The sequence below is a fragment of the Dromiciops gliroides genome, chromosome 3 (genome assembly GCF_019393635.1).
Source record: "Dromiciops gliroides isolate mDroGli1 chromosome 3, mDroGli1.pri, whole genome shotgun sequence".
Taxonomy (NCBI): Eukaryota; Metazoa; Chordata; class Mammalia; order Microbiotheria; family Microbiotheriidae; genus Dromiciops; species Dromiciops gliroides.
In genome coordinates this window covers 417,472,940-417,490,508 of record NC_057863.1, presented here as the reverse complement: position 1 = coordinate 417,490,508, position 17,569 = coordinate 417,472,940, and the positions used below count along the sequence as shown (strand labels likewise).

Sequence of the window (17,569 nt, the reverse complement as noted above, 5' to 3'; positions counted from 1 at the left end):
TAGTATTCAGAGAACTAAGGAACAGAGACAACTGAGGCTTGACACTAGAGAGTGTGTGGATCCACCTGGCAAATGACCCAGCATGTACCTGGGGTTAGTTCTATTCTCCCTAACAGTCTCTTGAGGCAGAGACTAAGGCCCTTGAGGAGGACAGAATTTAAGAGACTTTAAGAGCTAGTTCATTGGGCCTCTCCATTTAAAGGGGAAGGAATAAAAAGGTGAACAATAGGGGAATATAATGGTTCATTGGGACACTTCATTCAAAGGGGATGGAATAAAAAAGTGAACAATAGGGGAATATAAGGAAACAAAGAATAGAATTAGCAAAGACTTCAGGAAGAAGGAATTCCGTTAGAGACCTTGAGCATAAATAGATTAACCAATAAGGAAGATACTATTAACAGAAAGGAATATGACTTCCAGATCTGATAAAAGAGTTCAGGTGTCTATTAATAAGTATTTCAAGACAAAGGAAAGTGAATCAGTGCGTGATGTGGCAGAGAACCCCGTGAATCTCCAAGAGAGCATAGAACCACAAGATTGTTCCTGAATGATTTAAAAAACATATATAAGAGTAGAATTTTTGTCCTGCACAGTAGAAATAGTTGGCTGAATGGAATAACTTGAATCCACAATGGCAAGTCTCATTGAAGAAACAAGAGAAGATAACTTAACTGGAAATGCAAATACTCAGAATTAAAGGATAGTCTGGTAGAATAGAAGCAAAAGCAATAACATTAACATTGATCCCAAAGACAAGATTTGTGAATGCAATTTAAGGATTGTAGATCTACCAAAACAAAATGGACCAGTCAAAAAAACCCAAACAAACAAAAAACCACAACACTCTAAAGCAAGAAATAATACAAGAAAAAACTCTGGAACTTCTGAACACATAAAATACATTTTGAAAGACTACATAGATTTCCTCTAAAGGGAAAAAACCCCTATGCTTTAAAGTCTAATACATGTAGTGATTAAGTCTAACAGTTCCATTGATAAACATCACATTCTGCAAGTGCTTAGAAAGATCTTCAAATATAAAGGAAAGACAATTCATATAACAAAGACTATTCTGTATCCACCAGCAGCCACCAGAGGGAATGTAATAATATATTCTAAAGAGCAGAGGAGCTTAAAATGAAGCCTAAGGTGACATATTCTGCAGATCAGAAAGATGAATGTTCACTAAAAAGAGGCATTCAGAACAGTGCAAGTCACTTAACCCTCATTGCTCTGCCCTCCCCCCAAAAAAGGGAAAAAACCCCAGAAACCAAAGCTATTAACAATAACAAAATAAAGACCAAGAGACCATTAAAGAGATAACTTTCTAGGCATAAATGAAGAGATAAGAGCAAAAGCAGAAGTCAAATAGAAGTCAGAGTATAGAAATTGCCCTGAAACATCGCAGGCTAAACCTCACTACAACCAGTTTTGTTTGTGTTTTTTTGTTTTTTTTTCTCCCCAGCTAAATTACAGACTGTAGGAGTGTATAAAGGGGGCAGGGAGAAAAAAGATATAGGGGAATATGTGATGTCGCCTAATCAAGTCAAAAGCCAACAATAAAGAGAAAACAGCTCCTGTAGTCTTTCAGGAAGAAGAAAGCTTAGGAGAGAGGAGGCAAAAGGAGAGATTGAAAAAGGGAAAAAGAAGGGAGAAAATCTTATTTCAGTTGTGGGAGGGGTTATTACTGATGAATGGTTCTATGGGAGAGACAGATAGAGGATTTATGCTTGTTATTACCTGCCAGGATTTGGTGCTTAGAGAGAGTCCTCATCCTGTTCTTGGGGGAGCTGACACCCAGAAAAGTAGGAGGGCCTGGACCCAGGGAAGAGATTTCAAGGCAAAGGGGGGGGGGATGACCAAAAGGAGGGCAAAGGTCAATAATGAACTGTACAATCATGGCAACAGGAAAATATCTTCTCTGTTATCTTCAAGAATTGATGCTTTTAAGATTGAAGCCAAAAATAATCATAAAAGAGAAGATATTAAAAATTAGAGAAGAAATAAACTGGAAACCAAAATATGATTGACCAATAGCCTTAAAAGCTATTTTTTTCTGAAAAGACTAAAAAAATGGATACACCTTTAGCCAGTCTGATTTTTTTTAAAAAAGGGCAGAAAATCAAATGAAGAAAATAGCAAAAGAACAAGGTGAAATCATGATAAAACCAGAAGAAATAAAACAAATGATCACAACTACTCTGCACTGTTATATGCCAACAAAACAGAACACAAAAGCAATAGAATACCTTCAAAAAACAGATAAAATTTAAAAGTTGACACTTTTAATAGTTAATCCTCTGTTGTTTTTCACTCATATTTGGTTCCGTGACTCCATTTGGGGTTTTCTTGGCAAAAATACCTGAGTGGTTTGAAGTAGTCTTTTTCTAGCTCATTTTATATATGAGGAAGCTGAGGTGAACGGGGTTAAGTGACTTGCCCAGGTCACACGGTTATTAAGTGTATGAGGCCAGATTTATACTCAAAAAGTTGACTCTTCTTGACTTCAGACTGGGCACTTTATCCACTGAACCACCTACCTGCCTTGAGTGAATCCTCATCTATCTGCAAATCTTGTTCAGCCACAATGGTTTATTCCCCGAGTTTTAGATGGTTGAAGTTAGAAATTCCTGTTATTTTTCATTGAAAAGACAAGAAAAAGCAGACTCTGACAGAGATGAATGCATTTGTTACACCTAGTCCCTTTGAGTGTTTGTATTTTCTCTTCTCATGTTACATTTTAAAAATATTTGGTAGGAAGTTATGTGACTTAGTTTCTTCATGATAATCTGTATCTTAGTTCAGAGAGTTGAATTCAGAACTAGAGAACAGGATTCCTCTCCCAAATGAGGAAGTGTTTTTTTTTCCCCTTAATTATAAGAAAGTAAGCTCTATAGTAAATTTATCACAAAGGAATAAACTATGCTGTAGAATCTTGCTTTAAAATAAAATGACACAACACTAGCTGTGTGACCCTGGGCAAGTCACTTAACCCCAATTGCCTCACTAAAATAAATAAATAAATAAAATGATACCCTTTATGGTAATTTAGTCAATACTTTGTTGTCATATGGAACACAGGCTCTGGCTACTTAAAAGGTACTGAAATAGAAGCTGAGAAGTTGAAAGTGACCATTAATTTGGGTGTTCCTTGCCCTCTTCTACATCCCTCCCCACTGTTCTTATTTCTAATGTACATATTGCCTGTAGACTTCAGATGTGGTTGTGTTGTTTTTTTTTCTGGGAGTGGCATATGTATGGTGAGTTAAATTTATTAAATCCTGTAAAGACCAACATAAAACCAAACCAAACCCCAAACCTAACTCCCTTATTGACCGTAGCATTGTAATTTGCAGACATGCTGTTCTGCACATTTTTGAACTGTTTGTCTAAAAAAGCAGCTCTAGGGTTGTACAAAGTCCAAAAACAATGTGGTACCTAACATCTTGTGACCAAATTCCCAGCATTTCAAGCCCAAGGGGATAGAGAGGCCTTGTTTTGACAGTGACTGTTTGTCTATATTGATTGTCATTTTTGAAGGTTCTCACAGGTCCACCTCATGCTGCCATTTGTCTGATGTCCTAGAACATCCATCCATCCGTGTATTATTAGTTTCATTGAAATGTTCATGATGCATTCATCTGATAACTGAAAGTGCTCTGGACACAAAGGCCTTTTGTCAGTCTTTTATAATTTTGTATCATTTGTGTTTATCTCACTGAGTTAGAGAAAGTACAAATGGTGATGTGTCCTGGATTAGGTGAATTGAAGAATACTGAGGATAGAATCCTTAAGACCTTAAAAATAGACATCCTCCCTCCACTCAGATTTAGTGCTTAAAAACATGTTTAAGGGGGCAGCTAGGTGGCGCAGTGAATAAAGCACTGGCCTTGGATTCAGGAGCACCTGAGTTCAAATCCGACCTCAGACACTTGACACTTAACTAGCTGTGTGACCCTGGGCAAGTCACTTAATCCTCATGGCCCCGCAAAAACAAACAAACAAACAGAAAGAAATCACTTGAACACACACCATAGAAAACAAAACCTGTAAGAGAAAAAATCAATATAATTAAATTGAAAAAAAAATATTTAAAAACATGTTTAGGGACCCTACCAAGATTATCAGGTCATAACTTTGGAAAAGTAGTATTGTACAGTGGACAGAGATATCAGAGAGACTTAGATTTGTACCCATACTGCCTCTGTGATCCTAAGGCAGGTCATTTAACCACTGTGTATTCATCAAGTAATTCTCTAAGACAGCAGGTGCTGATCTTCACTGGTATAGTAATTCCCTTATTACTAGAACTTTTCTATAAAAGTCACAGATCTGGTAAGAAGAAAAAAGAAAACAAAAAAGAAAAATAGACTGGCAATCATAGATTGCTTACAGTAAAACACCTAAGTTTATGACTCTTGTAATGCTTTTGTGATTAAGATTTTTAATGAGCTATTGTGGATGCACAGGGTACATACAGGTGACCCCAGAAGCTATTCAAGGTTCTTTTTTATTACTAAACTTCATCTTGACTTGCATTGATCTGCTGAGAAGTGGGCAAGCCTGGTCTTTGTAAACCTTTCTGGCCTGACTTGTTTTTGGTTCATTTTTTCCCCCTTGAGATTGCAGAGATGAGCCCTGTTTGAATTGGGAGATACCGCTATTTCAGCTTTGGGAAGTTTAAATGACATTGCTGTTCTTCCTTTAGCTAACATTTCATTTTTCTTTCTTTTTCCTTCAAGAATTCTGACTCTATCCACCTCCTCTATGTACTCATCACCCACTTTCTACTCCGTTGGCACCAATCCAACTCCCCTTCTACTGAAACTTTACTTTCAAAGATCACTGATAGGGGCAGCTAGGTGGTTCAGTAGATAGACCACCGGCCCTGAAGTCAGGAGTACTTGAGTTCAAATCTGGCCTCAGACACTTGACACTTACTAGCTGTGTGACCCTGGGCAAGTCACTTAACCCTAATTGCCTCACCCCCAAAAAACAAACAAAGATTACTGATAACATCTCAATCACCAAATTCAGTGGCCTTTCCTCAGTTTGTGCTCTCCTTGACCTCTCCGTAACACTTTGAACTTGACCAACCCTTTCTCCTTGATGCCCTTTCCTCAACTAGCATGTGTGATGTCAGACTATCCCCATCTCACTCTATCTTGGTGGGCTCCATGATGGCTCTTCATTTTACCCTCTAAACTGAAGGATTCTTCATAGTTCAGTCTGCAGTTGTCTGCTCTTCTATGCATGTATTCTTTCTTTTGGAAATGTCAAACACACCCACACCTTAGAAGGGTGGGCACTAACATCTTGGAGGTGGTATTTGAGTTGAGTCTTTTTTAAAGTGACTTGCCCAGGGTCACACAGCTAGTAAATGTCAAGGGTCTGAGGCCGGATTTGAACTCAGGTCCTCCTGAATCCAGGGCTGGTGCTCCATCCACTGCGCCACCTAGCTGCCCCTTGAGTTGAATCTTGAAGGGAACTGGGGGTACTAATAGTCATAGGTGAGGCAGAAGAACAAATATAACCCAATGCAGAGGGATAGAAAAGGAACCTTATGTATATATGAGGAGTGGAAAGTAGACTAGTATGGCTGGGCCATTCCGGTTTAAGGAGGGGAGTGATGTGGAAAGCTGGAAGAAGCATAGCAATAGGACATGTAGCGAAGAGCTTTCAATGTCAAACACAGGCTATCTTATTCTGGAGGTAACAGGGAGCCAATGGAGTTTATTGAGAAGAACAGGTTACTATGGTCAGACCTGAACTTGAGGAAAACCAAAGTAGGAAAAAACTTTAAGCAGGAAGACCAATTAGGAGAATATTGCAACAGTACAGATGGGAGGAAAGAGGGTCCCAAATGAGAGTGTTGGCTTTATGGGTGAAGAGAAGAGGATGTATCCTAGAAACATAGAGGAAGAAAGAATAACATACGGCAGCTGGTTGGATATGAGGGAAGAAGGAGAGTGAGGAACTGAAGATGACGCTGAGTTTGGGAACCTGGGTGACTGGAAGGATGATGGAAAATGATAGTGTGATAGGAAAGTTTGGCAGAGTGGTGGTTTTGAGGGGAAATATGATGAATTCTCATATGGTCATGTGGAATTGAGATATGTTTGAGTCATGCAATTCAGAATGTTAAATAGACAATTAATTGGTCGTGTGGGACTAGAGCTTGAGAAAAAGATTGATTATAATAGGACCTAGGAATCATCTGCATCAAGATAATACTTGAAACCATGGGAGTTTATAAGATTGCCATTTTTCAGTTTCCTTGAGCAAACAGAGGCTGATAGTTTAAATAACTTGCCCAAGGTTGTGGAACTAGGAAGGATTTGAACCCATGTCTTCTCTATTGCAAGGTCAGTGGTCAAGTCTTAGATCAAAGTCAGACCTTCCCCCTCCCAAATTTCATTAATATAATTCCTTCCCTCTAGTTTTTAAAAACATTTTGGTAATTATAAATAAATGTACTTTTCTCCATTTCTTTACATGTGTATTATGCAGAAAATGTAGTCTTCCCTCTCCTTTAAAAATTGTATATACAGGGGGTGGCTAGGTGGCGCAGTGGATTAAGCACCGGCCCTGGATTCAGGAGTACCTGAGTTCAAATCCGGCCTCAGACACTTGACACTTACTAGCTGTGTGACCCTGGGCAAGTCACTTAACCCCCATTGCCCCACCCCCCCCAAAAAATTGTATATACAATTTCCTTTGTCCATAAGAGTGAACTCCTTGGGGCACACTTTTTAGTCTAATGAAAAAATTGGCTGAAGGAAAGGGAAGGAAGGCATAAATAACAAAAAGGAAGTGATGCCCTCAAAATTGATTTCAGATTAGAAATAAGAATCATGGAAGAGAGAGGAGTCAAAGATGACCCTGAGGTTTTAAGTCTAAACCACTGGGGAAATGTTGGTATTTAACAACAGGTAAGTCATGGGTTGGGGGGAAAATGATGAGAAGTCAATTGAGGCATTGTTATTGTTCTTTTTTTGTTTGTTTTTTGGGGGTGAGGCAATTTGGGTTACGTGACTTGCCCAGGGTCACACAGCTAGTACATGTCAAGTGTCTGAGGTCGGATTTGAACTCAGGTCTTCCTGACTCCAGGGCCGGTGCTCTATCATCCACTGTGCCACCTAGCTTCCCCCATTGTTATTGTTCTTAATCATTAGAAAAGTTGAGCAAAGAGTTTCACAAGTTGCTTTATAATAATAGTCCATATTTTAGAGCACGTGCCATTTTATTAAGGATTTTCCACACAAAGACCCTATGAGATCATGGAAGTATATGTTATCCAGGTTTTAGAGATTAAGAAATTAAGGTTTATAAGATTAAGAAATTTGCCTACAGTGTTATACTTAGGAGTGAAGAAAACCCAAGTTTGAACCCTATCTCAGGCGCTCACTAGCTATATAACCCTGGGCAAGTAATTTTTTTAAAAAAAGGCCTTTGTTTGCCTTGTTCTGTTTGTTTGCTCAAGGAACTTAGTCTATAAGTATAGTAAATATATACATGCATACACATATACATAGATATGTATAGTAAATAAATAAGTGCAGTAAATATAAATTCTTTCATGCTTACAGGTATATACCCATTTATATGCATGTTATCTCCCTTTTCCCCATTCAAATGGAAGTATCCTGAGGACAGAGACTGTTTTGACTTTTTCTTAGTATTCTCAATGCTTAGTCCTGCCCTAGCATAGGTTAAGTCCTTAATAAGTCCTCATCGATTGGGGATAATAATACCCACAGTATTGTACCCCATGAGATTGTTGTGAGCCACAAATGAAATAATGTGTTAGTATTTTTCAGTTGTTTTCAATCATGTCTGACTCTTTGTGACCCCTTTGGGGTTTTCTTGGCAAAGATATTGTAGTGGTTTGCTGTTTTCTTCTCCAGCTCATTTTACAGATGAGGAAACTGAGACAAACAAAAGTCAAGTGACTTACCCATGTCACACAGCTGTTAAGTGTCTGAGGCCAGATTTGAACTCAAGTCTTTCTGACTCCAATCCTGGCACTCTATCCACTGTGCCACCTAGCACTTTGTGATCTTACTAGATGAAGGTGGTTAGGATTTTTTTCCCTCCACTTCAGTTGGTCTTCAAAGTCCTTTCTTGTCGCCTCTGGTTCATTTGGCTGCATTTAGATTTGGATGTCATGGGAAAATATTGATTCATAAACGGAATCCCTGACTCGAGAAAAGCAGGGTAGCAGATTGTCCCACTTTTGTGTATCTGTGTTACTGCCATTACTGTGAGGGTTACAGAAATGAAGTTACATAAAACAACAATCCAAAGACTTATTTACTTAACTGTGAGTTTGTCCTTTCTTTTAAAAAAAAAAATTATTTGATATTTTATTTTTTCCCAGTTCCATGTAAAAACAATTTTTAACATTCTTAACTGTAAGTTTTTAGTTAATGTGCAGCCGTAGATTGTTTGTTTAGGTGAGTTTATCTAAAGAATTGCAAGGAACGCTGTGTTGGACTGCAGGTTTTCCTCCCCTACTTTCTTATTTTTGCACTTGGATGGATCATTTACTGTCCTCACAAATCTTTGAACTCCTCTCCCTGCCTCCAGCCTTTCTCCTTTTGTAGTCCATTTTCCCACATCACTACAAAATTAAATCTTTAGAAAAAATTTAATTTTGATAAGGTTTCTCCCAGTCTGGAGATAGTGGGGGTAGGGCAGTGGGGGATGCCCACTCTAGAGACTCTCTCCACTAATGCAGATTTAGCAAATAGTCTATATAAGAAGTTACTCTTAGGAAGAGTTGTCTGGGACACTGAGAAGTTAAGGCACTTGTCATAGCCACCATGCTGGTATGTATCAGGAGGACTTAAACCCAGATACTTCTGATTCTAAAGATGCCTCTCCTTGATCCTGCTTTTCCTCTTATAACAAATCTTTGCTGATGTGGAGGAATATGTGCCTTTTGCAGGACGTAATTCTGACTTCTTACCTTAGTTTTCAAGTTTTATCTCCAGCCTATTTTTTTAGTATTTTCTCTTTAATTCCTTTTCATAAAATCTTTGCTCCCCGTGCTTTTCTCCTCACTGTCAGAGACACCCCCTCACCCTTTTGTTTGTTCAAAACAGCTATTTTAAAAATGTTAGTTTAAGTTCGTCTTGTCTGTGAAATCTTTCCCCAGGTCGTTTTAGTCTGTAGTAATCTCCCCCTTATAAACTCATTGTGTTTATTTACTTTATTACTGATTTTACAGTTATAGCATCAATGGCATTTTGTGGGTAAGCGGATAGAGCAAGGGACTTGGAATCAGGGATACCTGAGTTCAAATCTTGATTCAGACTCTACCTTTGATGCAGAAGTTGAACTTGACAGGTTCTGCAGCCCTAAGTCCATATTCTTACGATCTAATGTCTTTGTTCTTTAGTTAGTGTAATTTATTAGTTTGTCATTTTGGTCCTCTTTGAGCATGAAGGGCAAAACCAATCATTTTCCAAGCTTTTTGAAGACAGGGAACGTGGCTTATACTTCTATATACACAGACGCAGACACACCCATATGCATGCATAGAGTATATGTGAACACCCCTCCCCATATATATATATATATATACACATATGTAATACACATGCAAATACAATATAAATGTGTCTATGTAAAGCATACATGTGGTATGTGTGGGTGTGTGTTTACATACACATATATACTTTGTGTGTAGGAGATCCTGCACAAATATGATGATTGTTTATTGATTAGAGGTCAGTGGTGATACCATACAACTTCATTCCATGAAAGGCATTAATCACATGAATTGATAGATTCATCTATCACATTTTTAGGTGAAAGACTCCATTTATCAGTAACGTGATCAAAATCCTTTTCCTTACAGGCTCAGGCTTTCCAAGGAAAAGGCAATACTTGGAGATCTCTACAGTATTATTGTCACATCTCCTTGATGAGAGTTGAGACTCAGTAGTCAGTATTTGATATCTATTAATATGGGGGTAGGAGCTGGTTCTGTGAATTCACAGGATTAGGAGCTAGACTTGCTAGAAGGAACTCCTATAAACCTTTTTTTTTTTTGCAGGGCAATGGGGGTTAAGTGACTTGCCCAGGGTCACACAGCTAGTAAGTGTCAAGTGTCTGAGGCCAGATTTGAACTCAGGTACTCCTGAATTCAGGGCTGGTGCTTTATCCACTGTGCCACCTAGCCGCCCCCTCCTATAAACCTTTTACCAATGCATGTTGGCAGTTTCTTTGAACCGAACAGTCTTACCATTCTGAAGGAATCATGATGAAAAAATGTTATCCACCTCCAGAGAGCTGAGGGCAAACTGAAGTATTTTCACTTTCTTTATTTTTCTTGCTTTTATTTTATTTTTGTTTGTGACATGGCTGATGTGGAAATTGTTTTTGCATGATTTCTCATGTATGATTGATACATTGCTTGCCTTCTTAATGGGTGCGGGAGGGGAGGAGTGAGGGAGAGATTTTGGAACTCAAAAAAATAAAGTCTAAATGAATAAATAATTGGAAAAAGGAAAAGAAACTTAAAGTGTTAGAGAGTTGCCTAAAACAATGAGAGATTAAATGACTTCCCCAGAATCACAGTCAATATGTGTTAGAGGCAAGACTTAGACCTGGGTCTTACTGGCTTCTAGCCTAGTGTTTTATCCACTATACCACATTGCTTCTCCATGATTTCATTAATATGCTTAAACAAACATCTCTAGTTTGTATTGGTTGGTTTGAGATTGTTTAGTTTTATTTAACTGTACCAAAGGAAAACTAATAAAATACTGTCCAACATTACTTTATTCTTTTGAACTTTGGGTCTTTAAAAAAAAAGCATTTTTAAAAAGTTCTTCGTCTCTATTTTTCTCATTCTTTATAGTTTGTGAATGTTGTAATTGTAGTTTGAAACCTAGCGGGCGGAAAACTCCTCACTACAAAAATGTTGGCAATTCTTCTCATAGAACACTGATACCAGGCTGGTTTCCTGTGATGAGGAAAACATCCTGGCAGGTGCTTTCCCTACCTCCCTCCCACCCCACCCCCCTCCCCAAAGCATTTTGGCAGCAGCAGTGACAGCGAGGAGGGGTGTGTGTGTGTGTGTGTGTGTGTGTTTCAGTTAAAATCTAGATCAGTCAAGAGACTTGGGGTTCTAGTTTTGGTTCTTCCATTCACTGCATGATTCAAGTCGCTTACCTTCTGTGTTACTGTTAACCATGAGAAGATGGACAAGATAGTCTGTGGTCAGCTCTACCTCACAAGGACAAGACTCTCCTCTGTTATGATCAAACTGTTAATGCATGTACCTGCTTCTTCTCAATATATCCCCTTCTAGAGGCAACTGAGTAGTGCAGTGGCTAGGGGGCTGGACCTGCAGTCAGGTAGATCTAATTCAAATGTAGATTCAGACCCTTACTATTTCTGTGATCCTGGGCAAGTCAATTTACCTTTGCTAGTTTTTGTTTGTTTGTTTGTTTGTTTTTCAGTTTTAAAATGGGAATAATAGCACCTACCTCTCAGGATTGTTGTGAGGATCAAATGGGTTAATATTTGTAGAACACCTTTCCTTCTCTTCCCTTTTCCCTTTCCTCCTTTCCCTTCTCTCCTTTTCTTCCCCTCCCTTGCTTTTCTGTCCCCCTTTCCCTTTTCCCTTTTCCCTCTTTCCTCTTCCCCTTCCCTCTTTCCTTCCTTTCCCTTCCCTTCCCTCCTTCCTTCTCTCATCCTCTTTTCCCTTCCCCCTTTCCTTCTCTCCTTCCTTCCCTCTCCCTCCATTCACTTTGTAGATTTTTGTCTTAAATAACAGTGATTAGATGCTGCATGAATTCCTTATGGACTTTCTTATGGAGTTACATGCATACAATTTGTGCCAGCTGACATTACAGTGCAAAGGTGGCATGCTTTGGGGTTCTTGCTTGTGTTCTAGATAGCTGACTTTGACAGTAACATGAGCTCCGCCTAGGAAGGTGTTCATTCACAGCATTTAAGCACCCAGAGGGTGAGTATTATTGTTGCAGATCTGATGACCTGTCTCTGGAAAGACTATGAATGTCAGGCAGGATATTGTTTTGTTTGGCTTGGAAACGTTCTTCTGTTCTCTTGATGCGAGGATGCATGGTCTTTGGAGGTTGGGTTAAATTGTTAACCCGACATGCTGCCTTTTTGAACAGAGAATCAAAAAATCAAATATTAGGAGAAAAGTTAAGGCTTATAACTATGTGTCAGCAGCATATTTTGATGAATAAGTAAAAGGTGGAGTAAATCATCTAGGGACCTGTCCAAAGTGTGGCATGACAAGGGGCACAGTCTATACTGTCTGAGCTCATACAATTTAAGTAGTTTCTCTGAGGCCCGAGTTTTATAATCGGTAAAATGGAGGTTTGAACAAGAACAGTTGTTCCTAGGATCTCTGGGGCCCCTATGGGTCCATGGCATTGTTAGGGGCTTGAGAATTCCAGTGGACTCTGAGCATGATCGTTTTGAGCTTTATTTAGCTCCTACAAAATATGTAACATGACTCAGTATAATAAATATGCAAAAAATGCTTTTTGTAGACTGTGTAAACATCTCAAACATATACACACATGTGTGTTGATGCTGTTGGGATCAATAAAGTACAAATTAATTTCAAATTGTTACTGAATAGAATAGCTCTTTGTTGTGCTTTTATTTAATCAGTTTAATTTGTGAATACTACATACTTTCATATAAGAGCCACAACATGGTACACTGGATTGAACATTGGACCTGAATCAGAAAGACCAGGCTTCAAGTGTCAGTCAACTCAACCATTTATAGCTGCATGGACGCAGGCAGGTTGCTTAACTTAAGGTTTTTATTCTGGGACTCAGTTTCTCATCTGTAAAATGAAGAGGTCAGACTAGTTTATTGGACTTGATTTATAGAATGCTGGGCATTATGTAGAAGGATTTGTTTTTTCTTTTCAAATTTTTTGTCACCTAGCTGGTGACAAAATCCTAGCTAGGCTTGAATTCTAAAGTCCCCTTTAACATAGGGAAAATTGATGGAATACATTGGTTCAGTCACACCACAGTAGTCTTGTGTCCTTGTGTGGGCATTTGGAACTTTTCTTTTCACATGCTCTGGACCCTCATGCCATCACTAATGCTCTGCAGTTGTGGGTTGGTGTACCTGTACCTTTCCAGCTCATTCACATAGGCATCACCAACTTAAGTACTGTTGGTGCCTTTCTTGCAGACAGCTCGTAATTTTCTTTTCTTCGTATATTTAGTACTAAAATGGGCATGTGGTACTTAGCCCTTTTAGACATGAGATTGACTTTCAGAAGCATTGATTGCTTTATGACAGTGTGCTTTTGGTCTGGCTCCTGTGTAACAGAATTTTGTACTTTTGGAGCATGATACAATTAGAAAATGGCAACTTTGGATTGTTTTCTGAAATGATAGGTTTTAGAGTGAAAAAGCCAGTGCCCAGTTGTTATTGTTGGTATAACCCAAGATGCTTGCCAGTCTCTTTTCCACATAACCAATGATAGGAGAAATTGCTTTGGTCTGTGCCGGAATGGTTGGTTCCTTCAAGAGCTCTGAGGTTTAAGCAAGCAGTTAAATGACTTAAATGGAGCCTTCCCTGACAGTTTTTGGGCTCTGCTGCTTGGTGGCTTAAATCCAGTACAGCTTCCCCAAACCCCACCCTGTCAGCTGCTTTCTGCTGTGCCTTTCATCAGGGGTTCTCAGTGACTCAGTTTTAGTGAGGATTGTCACCATGAACAGTCAAGTTTCTCCCAAGGTACACATGGGATTACTTAAAGCCTTGGCTAACATACATAGATCTATTTTTTTTTTCCCCAAGGAAGAAGCTCTTTAAATGAGGAATCTGGGAATGATAGTAGATGGCAGACCTATTATCTGGGGGAGAAACCATTGAGTGAAAAACCTGTACTTCCTGCTATTCTTTACTGTAATGGCTCAGTTTTTAACACTCTTGTTTTCTGAGGACTGAGAATCTTAACCCTGGCTGGCCAGTTTCCCAGCTATTAAATTATGTGGGACAAGAGAAAATGAGGGAGAATAATGTAGTTTAGGGATCCATGCAGTGCTAACAGATGGAGAACAGGTTTACTGAAAAACAGTGAGCAGCATTACTCATATTTACTTAGTATTCAATTTCAACCCAGGGATACTTATGATAACTTGTCAGCAGTGGTTTGTGCAGTTCATTTTCTTGGCACTAGGTAAACTGTGTATAATCATCTATAAACCTCAGTTTGGGAGTATGAGACGTGGAGGCTATATGTAGTCTCTTTTCTTTGTAATAATGCTACCAGAGCAGATTTTATCAAGGATTTAGCCACTGTCAAAATATTAAAAGGAGCCTTAAACATCTAAACGTTAAAGGAAACTTTCTGCGTGACAGATCCATTTTCTTTTTTTTCCCTTTAAACAGTGCATTCAAGAAAATACCAAAAAAGATAAAGAGAGTTTCTAGTACCTTGTTTTTCCCTTGTAGACCTCAAGGGAATTTAGTTTTTAGCCTTTCTGCTAATTCTTCCCATCCACCATGGTAATGTCTCCATTTGGCAATGGGTGGATTCTCTCGACTCTTAGTTAAAAATCATTCTGTTAAAATCTATTGTTGAAATAGATGCACATTGGCTTGCTCAGTGGGGAAGGTGTGAGGAGGGGAGGAAGCTTTTGTGCAATACAGGAAAAATAAGATGCCAGCTACCTTCATTGGCAACATACATTAGGTTACCAGGTGACTGATTGTATCTGTTGATCTAGTGATCTTTCTACTTTGAAAAGTTAATAAAAGGAACAAGAAAGATTGAACTGATCTACATAAAATATATATAGTAAGAGTTTATTTGTATATCCAGAGAAAAATAGAAAATGATTATATAAGGCTGGAAATAATTCCAGCCCCTAATGTTCATTTTTGGTCTTGGGTTAGATTGAAGTACTTGTAGTCCATCTGATATCCAACGAAGAAGAAATTTGCTTAATAACATTTTAAATGATATTTAGCAAGAAATATGGCATGGATTAATTTGGGCACAGTTCTTCTCTGGTTTTTTTTTTTTTTTTTTTTGCTATGTTGGTATTCAGATCAGAAGCACATACCCAATTCCAGGAGTCAGTTGATACCTCTTTTGTGGAACTTTTGTAATTAGATGACTGGAAATTGTCTGAGCCTTAGTCCTCTAGTCCAATTATGCCTCAAGAATTATTTCTCTGCTTTTTTTGAAATAGGTTTTTTTTATTGATATCTTCTGTTTTTTCATTGGCTAGCTTTCCTCAGTACCTCTCCCCATATCCCCTCCTGGTGAGCCATCACTTATAGCAAAGCACTGAGATTTTTTTTTTTTTAAGGAAAAAGAGAAAGAGGAGAAAATTTAAAACCATTGCATTGAAAAATTTCCAACAGTATATGCAATATTTTACACCTGGGTTCTCCTGTTCGTACAAAGAAGTGTGGGGAAATGAAGAAATGTCTTTTCATATCTCTTGTGCTTTGTAACTTTGCATCATCCATTCTGATTTCTGTGTGGTAGTCATCCATGACATTTACATTATTGAAACAGTTATGGATGTTGTTTGCTTGCCTTTTTTTACTTCACTTTGCATGAATTCATGTAAGTCTTAGCTTCTCTGTAGTCATTATATTTGCTGTTTCTTACAGCATGGTAATACTGTTACATTAATATGCTACTTTATTTATTACCTTTAAAGGAAAAACTAGCCTCAATGGCATGGGGGTAGATGTTGCTATTATTGTAGCTCTCTTGAATATCTAGCTTTGGGGAAATGTCAGAATAAACTGGGATATAGAAATTAGATGGAATACCATAAAATAGAAAATATGAAAAATACAAAGAAATAGGAAAGAAATTATATGATGTGCAAAGTGAGGGCGGAAGGAGGTTGGCGTAGATGACCTATGATAGTCTGATTGTAAGTAAAACAGATTGAAGAAAGTAGAATCAAAGTATTATGGGTAATATTTCTACTACTTAAAAAAAGTAATGAAATCTTATTAGCACACACAAAAAAAGAGAGATTAGAAATAAAGATGTTGGGGGTAGCTAGGTGGCGCAGTGGATAAAGCACCAGCCCTGGATTCAGGAACACCTGAGTTCAAATATGGCCTCAGACACTTGACACTTACTAGCTGTGTGACCCTGAGCAAGTCACTTAACCCTCATTGGCCCCCATATTATTTTAATTCTTTTGCTAACAGGGTTTTCCCCTCCTTTTATCAAAATGTAAATAGTGGGAAATTTATGCTGTTAAGATATCATTCCTCATTTTCATTGATTTTTTTCTGTTGAAATTGTTACTAAGTAGATGATTATTTAAAAATAATAAAACATCACTTTTCCTCTACCGTTAACCTTCCCCTCTCCCCACCACCACCATTTACACTTAAACATTTTTTTCAGGAGAAGAGACTCCTGTGAAAATATATGTGGGCTTAGAAACTTTTAGGTGGCTGCTCACAAGCCTGACTTGAAATGTTTCTTGTGTATTTGTCTTATATTCTAAAATTACAATCATGGCTAAATGCAAAGTTCATATAGAAGCTCTAATCTCTTTGGAATGTATGATTATGTATTTATGTGAATCAGGCCATTTTTCATGGAAGGTCAGTATCACAAAAAATGAGACATTAAATCTTCTAGCTTCAGAAAATTATTTGATTAAGGCAGACTCATAAATCTTCAATCTGCAATCTTTTATCATGGAAAAAATCAACATAGTGTTTCTTGTTTCTCACTTCCCATTCTGTGAGAGATACACTAATGCTTTATTAATGGAGCTATTAATTAGTGAACCCATTCTGGAAAGCAATATGAAATTATGTAAATAAAATGATCAAAATGTATAGACTCTTAGACCTAAAGACTACACTACTAAGGCATGCGTTGGATGGAGGGCACTGACAAAAGGAAAGACTTCATGTACGCCAATATCTTTGTTTGTTTGTTTGTTTGGTTTTTTTTGGGGGGGGGAATGGGGGTTAAGTGACTTGCCCAGGGTCACACAGCTAGTAAGTGTCAAGTGTCCGAGGCCGGACTCGAACTCAGGAACTCCTGACTCCAGGGCCGGTGCTCCATCCACTGCGCCACCTAGCTGCCGCCCCCCCCAATATCTTTATAGCAGCATTTTGGGGGGGGGGCAAAGAATTGGAAACAAAGTATACCCATTGTTTGGGCAAATGGTTAAACAGAGTGGGGTATGTTAATGTGGTGGATTTGCTGTTTAAGCATTAATAAGATGATATAGAGAAACAAGCTGATACAAAGTGAAGTAAGGAGAATTAAAAAAACACATACACATTAACCACCACAATGTGAATATAAATGTCAGTAAGCAGAAAACAATGAAAAATTAATGTTGCAGAATTACAAACAATAAGCTCAGCCTACAAAAGAAGTGCCCCAACTCCTTTGCTGAAGTGGAGGGGTCTTTGGGTGTAGAGCATGACATTATATAAAAAAAAAAATTGATCTATCAATTGATTTTGCTGAATTTGTTTTTTCTAACTTTTTAAAAAAGTTTCATTTTCAAGGATGGCTTTCTGAGATGGCGGGAGGGGACAG

At 38.2% G+C, this 17,569-nt stretch overlaps 1 protein-coding gene across 8 annotated transcripts in view; it reads left to right on the top strand.

Moving 5' to 3' along the window:
• The window catches only part of MYO1B (myosin IB), a 228,775-nt gene that overhangs the window by 57,472 nt on the left and 153,734 nt on the right, over positions 1-17,569 (top strand). The gene's annotated exons all lie outside the window — the stretch shown is intronic.